This window comes from Primulina eburnea, chromosome 5, assembly GCF_022965805.1.
Source record: "Primulina eburnea isolate SZY01 chromosome 5, ASM2296580v1, whole genome shotgun sequence".
In the NCBI taxonomy this organism is placed as follows: Eukaryota; Viridiplantae; Streptophyta; class Magnoliopsida; order Lamiales; family Gesneriaceae; genus Primulina; species Primulina eburnea.
In genome coordinates, this window is record NC_133105.1 from 18,468,621 (window position 1) to 18,478,141 (window position 9,521).

General features: G+C 37.3%; 1 non-coding gene across 1 annotated transcript; it reads left to right on the forward strand.

Annotated features, from left to right (window-relative positions):
* Positions 1 to 866: 866 nt before the first annotated feature.
* Positions 867 to 972, forward strand: LOC140833261 (small nucleolar RNA R71). The gene has a single exon (XR_012118391.1). It is a non-coding gene; the product is annotated as a small nucleolar RNA R71 (small nucleolar RNA).
* The last annotated feature ends 8,549 nt before the right edge of the window (positions 973 to 9,521 follow it).

Consider the following 9,521-nt stretch of genomic DNA (forward strand, 5'->3'; position numbering starts at 1 on the left):
GAAGTGGGTGCTGGTGTAGAGTTAGAAGACTTACCTTTGGGTGTCTCAATCAGGTCATCCGGTATTTGAATTTTTTCTTTTCCCTTTGACTCCAAAATTTTCCCACTCTTCAACTCAATGGCCTTCACTTGATCTTTTGGATTAGTCTCGGTATTACTTGGCAAGGTGCCCAACTCTCTACTTGCTATCATCTTTGCCAACTGTCCAATTTGATTCTCGAGCCCTTTTATCGATGCATCTTGGTTTTGAAGTCTAGTTTCAGTGGATGAAATAAACTTAGACATCATTTGCTCCAAGTTGGACTTTTCTTCTCTAGGAGGATCGGATCTGTACATCGGTTGTTTCCCATATTGTTGTCCTCCTTGCGGTCTCAAAATAGATTGCTTTGACCTCCCCATGAGAAGTTGGGATGTTGCCTCCACCCAGGATTGTATGTGTTCGAAGAGGGGTCATTCCTTGGGCGGTTTCGGACTCTCACTTGATTCACTGGTGCCTCATTTTGCACATAGAATGGATTGTCATCTTGACAGTCCTTCGCATAGTGTTCCCCTCCACACTTTGAACAGAATATCTCTTGAAGACGCATCGCCGTGCCACCCACATTCAAGCTGTCTAGTTTCCTGTTCAAAGCATCAAGTTGTGCAGTAATAGCAGAAAAATCAGTTACCTGGTGAACTCCTGCACTCTTCCGCTGGTTGTTTCTTTCAGATTGAGGATGATAGCTACTAGCAGCCATCTCCTCTAACAATTCATATCCTTCCTCTGCGGTTTTTCTCAACAGGTTTCCACAAGCAGCAGCATCTATCATAGTACGGTTAGAAGTAAGCAAACCATAATAAAATGTTTGAACAACTAACCTAAGTGGTAACTCGTGATGTGGGCATCTTCGTAGTAGATCCTTGAAGCGTTCCCATGCCTCATATAAAGATTCCTGATCGAATTGAGCAAATGTTGTAATGTCTGCCCGCAGCTTCATGGTCTTGGAGGGAGGGAAGTATTTGATTAGAAAGGCTTTCGCCATGTCCTCCCATGTAGCGATCGACCCTACAGGCAAACAATTTAGCCATGCTTTATCTTTATCACGTAAAGAGAAAGGAAATAAACGCAACCTAACAGCATCATCAGAAACTCAATTGAATTTAAAAGTATCGCAAATTTCAAGAAAATCCGCGATGTGCGTGTTTGGGTCATCTACTACAGTTCCTCCAAATTGGACTGTGTTCTGAATCATTTGGATTATGGCTGGCTTGATTTCAAAGTGATTTGCCCGCACGACAGGCATCACAATGCTAGGGCGTGCACCCTCCAAAGAAGGTTGGGCATACTCCAACATTGGTATGCGACGCGGTATCTCCACATGTGTATCTTCACGACGTTCCTCTTCTTGATCATTCAACTGCCTCTCCATCAGTTCTTTTAGCCTCTGCTGCTGTCTTCTCCTGCGGAAAGTTACTTCGATTTCAGGATCAAACTCAAGCTCCACGTCAAGTGACTTTGGCATGCACTAGACAAGATATCTGGAATAAAATATGGAGTGTTAGCTCAAGACAAATAAAATAACGCTAAAGAAAATGACTAAAAATAAAATTGTAGATTAACAGTCCCCGGAAACGGCGCCAAAAACTTGATCGAGCTAAACTTGCACCTTAAAATCCTCAATAAAAATATGGTTTTGTATGCTCAAAATTTATCGCAAGTGCACGATGTCAAGTAATAGTATAGTGTACGTGAGTACGAGTATCGTTCCACTGAAGACTGTATTTAACAATTGTTGTTTTCAGTTAGTGAACATTTAGCGACGAAAATTGATTTGATTGTTTTAACACTACTATGCTCAAATAAATATGCAATTAAAATAATTCTATGAGTGACGAATGAGAGTTAATGTCTAAAATATTGAGTAAAATTCAATGAGAAATGAATTTGTTGGCAATATCGGTTCACCTACCCCTCGTTAATTAATTAATTAGTTCGATACTGATTATATGCTTCCGACAGGATTCCTATTCTATTGAACACACTCTCTCGAGCTATGCCAAACTAATTCAACTCAATGAAGTAATTAAATGTCTTTAATTATTTATCAAGAGTGAATCGCATTTCGATCCATAAAACCCCCTAGTTTTCGACCATTAGGACTATGACTATCGGCACGTTTCAAATTTCATATATCTATGTAAATTGTAGATCCGTGAATTATAAAATTCGTTCCTATCACAAGTTATTCTCTCGAACTCACTCACGATATAAAATTTGTTATTAAAGTTAGCTACGCTTCAACAACACGCTCAAACAGTAGTATAATCAAGAACAAATCAACAATCGAACTATATATTATCTAAATCAAAGTCTGGGGTAGGATCCCCTTAAATCCCAACAAATATTAAAGGTTTAGCTACTAGAATTCATAACTAAAACAACAAAACAATAATTAAATAAGAGAAAATAAACTTGAGATACTACGTGACGAAATCTGCAAAGAACGACGCCCGAAAATCGCGAATCTTCAGTCCAAGCGCCAAATTCTCTCCCAAGCTCTTTGTGTCCGCTGAAAATTCCCTCTATCCCCCAAAAGTCGTCCAAAAATGCTTTCCGTATCATCCACCTCCCTCCAATAAGGCAAGGAATCGCGCATGATATTTTTCCAAAAATAGGTGGCGCTCGGGCGGTAGAAAAGTACCGCTCGAGCGCCACACCTTCTGTAAACTTGCTTGGGATGTGCGGCATTCGTGCTCGGGCGGTAGAAAACTACCGCTCGAGCGCCGACTCTTCTGTAATTTGGCCTTCGTAAGACATCTCTCACGCCCGGGCGGTAGAAAATTACCGCCCGAGCGCCGACCTTTCTGTCAAGTTATGCAACTGCTCATCTTTCATGCCCGGGCGGTAGAAAATTACCGCTCGGGCGCCGCTCATTCTGTCCATTGCCTTCTATTGTGTACACTTTGCTCCATTTTTTGGTTTTCCGACCATTTTTTCTGCAAATTCATCACGCAACAATGAGACATGATAATATGCAAATGATTACTCTAAAATGAACAAAATGTAAATGAAATGCATGCATGCACAATGCAAACACAACTAAAACTAATGCAATAAAGTGCGTAAAAACCACACCTATCACCTACGACAACGGTTTTAAAAACCGTTGTCTATTAATGTGTTTTTTCGGGCTACGACAACGGTTTTCTAAAACGTTGTCTATTAGCGGTTTTTTTGAGCTACGACAACGGTTTTTAAAAACCGTTGTCGTTCAGCTGGTTTTATTAGAGCTACGACAATAGTGTTTTAAACCGTTGTCGTATTTTTTTTTCAAATAAATTGTATTGTTATAATACACACTTGCAATAAAAGGGAGATAAAAAGAAAGATCGATTTCGGCGCTCGTCTCTCTCTTCCTCCCCAAAATCCCTACCCGATGCCGCCGCTTCTCAACGCCAAGGAAGACTGGCCGACCACCGTGTGATCTACACCCACCTGATTTTCTCTCGATTTCTACAGATATCTGAAATAATTTGTTCTTCCCGTTAGCAGGGTTCATGGAAATGTAGTTCTTCCTCGTTGCATGTACCGCATTTTTTAGGTATTTTTGTACAGTTCTTCCCATTTGCTCGCTTCTGTTTGTATACACAAGAATTAATATGTGCTATTTATTTGTTGGGGTGACACGAAGATTGAATGAATTCTTTAGTTCTCTAATCTCCAATACAGGGACTGCTCTTAGTTCCGAACAGCATCTCAAGCATACAACTCCAGATTTGATGTAATCCCAACTTTTGATGTGAAAACATCGGAACCTTCAATTACCAAACTGTAAGATTGATTGCAAGAACTTCGAGCATCAGCTCAGTAGTGTGTTTGCAATTGCTACTATTAAAGATTGTAACTTGATAAACGTGGCCATATTTTTAAATTAAATTCTGAAAATTTTAATCTATGTGGTTGTTGGTGATGTTTTGAACAACCAGTTGGTTCATATTGGAGCATGGGGCTTATGTCTCTTACGTCTGCAAAACAACAAAATATATGTTTGTAGAGATGGATTTAACTTTAATTTAGAAACAGCTGTTTCTAAGTTAGTTGGAATTATGTCCACCATTTTGTCTTGCCAAGTTTAAGACTACCCGTTTGTGGAATGCTGATGCCATAATTCTTTGTCTGAATGAATATGACAATTTTTTTTCAAAAAAATCGTGAAATTCAAATATGGTAGTAGATGCAGCTGGTTGTGCTGTTACCATTTTGTTTGTTTATTTCTTTGAATGTGATGGTAAATCGGGGTGTCAGAATTGTATTTTGGAGGGAAAAATCTTGATCGTGGATATGTTTCTTGGTTTGAACGAAAATTAACATAATGGATGAGCACTTTACCTTTTAAAGTGACAAGAATATTCATTCCCACAAGGCACATTGGCTTAGAAAATAAATTTTGTTGATATCAAGAATGTGAACATTTACCTTAATAAAAAAAAGAATGTGAACATTTATACCACATATTTCATTGTGTCACGTGATGGGCCTGATATGAATTTTTCATGCTTTATGTGCAGAAAATTGAAGGTGACAGTGGGGTAGGAAATTTGCTTACTTTCAAGTTTACAGTCGGTAAAAAAGCTGCGGCGGCGGTTTCTTGCAGGTATGTTTATGAATATTTACGAATAAATTAATGTCATTTTTGATATGTAACACGAGCATTGTTGATAGATTCGTCACAACATTGATGTCTAATTTTGTTGTTTACAACTCTTTTGAACACCAACTTAATAGTACTTGTACAATTGTTTTGAAGGATTTAACTCATTGTTGGTTGGTTGGTTGTACGTATAATGGACAAATATTGGATGTCAAAGAACAAGTTGTCACATGAATATGAGGTTGGGGTGGAGTATTTCTTGCAGTTTGCATCGCGAAACGCTAACAATGCGAATGCAATGCCTTGCCCATGTGCAAAATGTGGTAATCTAAAGACGAAATATATTGACACTATAAGGGCTCATTTGTGTTGTAATGGTATAGATTTAACATATCATACATGGATTTGGCATGGCGAAATATCTAAGTTCGGGAACTCAATGAATGATAGTGATCGAGAAACCTTTATATCCTGGATGTGTTAAATTTACAAAGTTATCTGAACTTGTGAAATTATATAACTTGAAGGCAAAATATAGTTGGAGTGATAAAAGTTTCACTGATTTACTTGGTTTGTTTGGGCAAATGCTTCCAGATGACAATGAATTGCCTTTATCTTTGTATGATGCAAAGAAAAGCTTATGTACTTTAGGGATGGATTATGTGAAAATTCATGCTTGTCCTAATGATTGTATCTTATACCGGAAGGAGTATGAGGATTTTACCAGTTGCCCTATTTGCGGAATGTCAAGGTGGAAGTTGGGTAAAAAATCTACGATAAATGGAGGAGTTCCTGCAAAGGTCCTTCGGTACTTCCCACCTATTCCCAGATTTCAAAGATGGTTTCAGCAGGAGGTGATATCTAAGGAGTTAACTTGGCATGCTGATAAAAGAATTCGTGATGGATACTTGCGTCATCCGGCTGATGCACCCTCTTGGAAAGTAGTGGATCACAACTGGCCGAATTTTGCTTCCGAGCCAAGAAATCTAAGATTGGCCATATCAGCAGACGGCATGAATCCACATAGTTCGATGAGTTCTGCATATAGTTGTTGGCCAATTGTGATGATCACTTACAACCTTCCTCCAACTTTGTGTATGAAGATAAAATTTATGATGCTCACTTTGTTGATTTCTGATCCCAAACAACCGGGAAATGATATTGATGTCTACTTAGCACCTCTAATTGACGACTTAAAATTTTTATGGGATAATGGTGTTGATACATATGATGCATATCAAAAAGAAATGTTCTCGCTTAGAGCTGTATTACTATGGACGATCAATGATTTTCCTGCATATGGGAACATGTCAGGTTGTATTGTTAAAGGATATCATGAATGTCCAATATGTGGTGAAGAAACATATTCGAAGAGGTTGAAGCATAGTAGAAAAATTGTGTATACAGGCCATAGAAAGTTTCTTCCTACAAGTCATCCATATCGAAGGCAAAAGAAAGCATTTAATGGGAACCAAGAGTTTAAACTCGCACCAAAACCATTAACTAGGCATGAAGTTTTAGAAAGAGTTGAAAGAATTAATTATCGTCTAGGAAAAATGAGTGGGAAGCTTCAGTTGAAGGAAGGTGATGAGAAATCATGTTGGAAAAAGAAATCTATATTCTTCGAACTTGAGTATTGGAAACATCTACATGTTCGACATGTTCTTGATGTGATGCATATTGAAAAAAATGTTTGTGAAAGTCTCATCGGTATGTTACTTGACATTCCAGGAAAAACGAAGGATGGAGTTGCAGCAAGACTAGATCTCATGGAGATGAATTTGAGGACTGATTTGATACCAAAGATGGGGGAGAAAAGAACGTATTTTCCAGCAGCCTGTTATATACTAAGCAAGTCTGAGAAAAGAAAATTTTGCAATTCTCTGTTTGGAATAAAGGTCCCTACGGGTTACTCATCTAATATTAAAAACCTCGTGTCGATGAAGGACTTGAAACTTGTTGGCCTTAAGTCACACGACTATCACACTTTGATGCAACAATTTCTTCCAGTGGCCATACGTGGTGTCCTACCAAAACATGTTAGAGATACTATCACTCGGTTGTGTGGGTTCTTCAATGTGTTATAAAATAAAGTGATAGATGTCTCAAAGTTGGATGAGATACAAAGAGAGATTGTGATGATATTGTGTTTACTGGAGAAATATTTCCCCCCATATTTTTTTGATATAATGATTCATTTGACCGTTCATCTTGTACATGAGATGAAATTGTGTGGACCGGTTTGGTTTAGGCATATGTATCCATTTGAAAGATTCATGAAGATATTGAAAGGCTATGTGCAAAATCGCAATCGGCCTGAAAGGTGTATAGCCGAACGTTATATTGCTGAAGAGGCTGTGGAATTTTGCTCGGACTACATGTCTAGTGTAGATACAATTGGTATCCCATAAATGCATCGGAGAGTACAACTCACTAAGCCTCTGTCTGGTTCAGTAATGCACTACACTAGTGATGATGAGTTGAATCAAGCACATCGTTATCTACTGGAAATGATGTTGACGTTGAGCCTTATCTCGAGTAATTTCTTTGACTTAGTAATACTTTTTGCTATTCTTTTACATTCAATTGGTTAACTTATCCTTAATCATTTCATCAGGGAACACATGACATTTTTGGATGCAAAATTTCCCCATAAAGCAAAGTCCAAAAGGTGGTTACAAGATAAGCATAACCGAACCTTTATTAACTAGTTACGTGATACTGTAAGTTGTCTAAATATCAGTATCATGGAGTTCTTTTAAAACTTAGGGTTAAATTTTAGCACTTTGTGAAATATAGGTTGCAAGTGCAGTTGGCAATTCCACTCGTGAAATTTCAGAAAGATTGAAGTGGGTAGCGCGCGGACCTAGCAAACAAGTGTTGAAGTACTCTGGTTATTTGATTGATGGGGTCACTTATCATACAAAAGAGCGAGATGATGTACGAGTTGTGCGAAATTCCGGAGTAAGCTTAGTGGCAACGACAATGCAAGTTGCTAGTGCAAAGGATAAAAATCCAGTTGTGTCAGACATGATTTTTTATGGAGTTATTCAAGAAATATGGGAACTTGATTACCTAATGTTTCAAATTCCAATGTTTAAATGTAATTGGGTTGAGAATATTAACGGTATTAAAGTTGATGATCTTGGTTTCACGTTGGTAAACCTGAAGAGAATTGGATTCAATTCTGACTCTTTATTCTTGGGCAGTCAAGCAAAGCAGGTGTTTTACATTGAAGATCCTCAAGATCCTGCATGGCATGTTGTACTTGCAAGTCCCACAAGAGAGTATATTCACTACATGAATGGTGATGAATTAGAGAATGATGTATCCCACTATCAATGTTTTACACGAGGGTTTATATCAATGGATGTTGATGGAATAGATGAAAATGAACCGCCATGCATTCGTGAAGATTGTGATGGGTATTGGGTTGACAATAATTAAGTTCAATCCTAAATGACTTGAACCAGCATAATAGGTTACATTCTTTTACTGTTCTGCATATTACATTTTCTTGTAGAAAGAAAAATAAAGAACTGAGTCCTAATATTTTTATGACATGTGTTGCATAATGCATTTTTCTGATTGCCTAACAAATTGTAAATGCTTGCTGGATGTCAAAGAACGAGAAGCCTAAACAGAATACTGCATATTCTTCCAATGACAATAGTTGTGGGGGCAAAACAGTTTTGGAATCTACAGATACAGAAACAACAAAATCATCTAGAGGTCGTACACGTTTGGATAGGCTTGTTAGGCAAAGGGTTCATGGAATCAGAAAAGATGTGAGGTTCAATAAATTGGGACAGCTAGTTGGAGAATTTTCAGGTGAGATACAAAGTTATATTGGAGTTCTTGTTCGAGAAAAGGTAAAGATAAGTTATCAAACTTGGAAAATGGTTCCAAATGATGTCAAAGATTTAATATGGGAATCGGTTAATGTAAGTTATAATGTTTTGACTATTTTAATTATTTTTCATATGGTTATGATATGTTTAATGTTATGGGTTAATATGACTTTATTTTAATTATTTTTCATATGGTTATGATATGTTTAATGTTATGGGTTAATATGACTTCTACAGCCGACGTACAATGTTGATCAAAGCTGGAAGAAGGGATGTCTGAACTCTGCAAATAACAAGTGGCGACAGTTTAAAGCTTTTCTCACTCAAAAGTTCATTCTTAGCAAGCGGGATAACACTGAGGATTTGAAAGATCCACCTACTGGGTTTGGTATTATACGAGATGATTGGAGTTCATTTGTAATCAGTCGCTTGTCTGATGACTTCATGGTAAGATTCTTAATTTGTTATTTTCAAATTAGTAGACCATAACAAATTATTTCTATTGACATATGATATGTGTGGGCAATTTTCAATTAACTAGAAATTGTGTGATGAAAAAAAGAAGAGAAGAAAGCAAAACATATACCTCCATCGTATGTCTCGCAAAGAATATGCATGTTTCGCCGACGAAATAGTAAGTATGAGAAACTGAGTTAATTCGGAAAGTTTACTAAGTCCATGCTATGTGATTTTTAAATTTGTTGATAACATACATAATGTTTGTAGGCAGATAAATTATGTGACGATGATGATATAAATTGAGCAATTATGTGGAAGAAAGGACGGGTCAATAAGAAGGGTCAATATGAAGGCGATGAGTTGAAATCGGCAATAGAAAAGATTGTAAGCAAACAATACATGAAAATGAATAATTTTTATTCATTATCACTGTTTTTAGCAATTATGTTGTTCTTTTGTTCATGACAGGATGGTTATGTGCAACAAAAAATCGAGGGTACGTTGCAATATGAAGATGGAAAAAATGATATCCTTACGAAAGCACTGGATTCATATGAACATTATGGTCGTGTGAGAGAGTA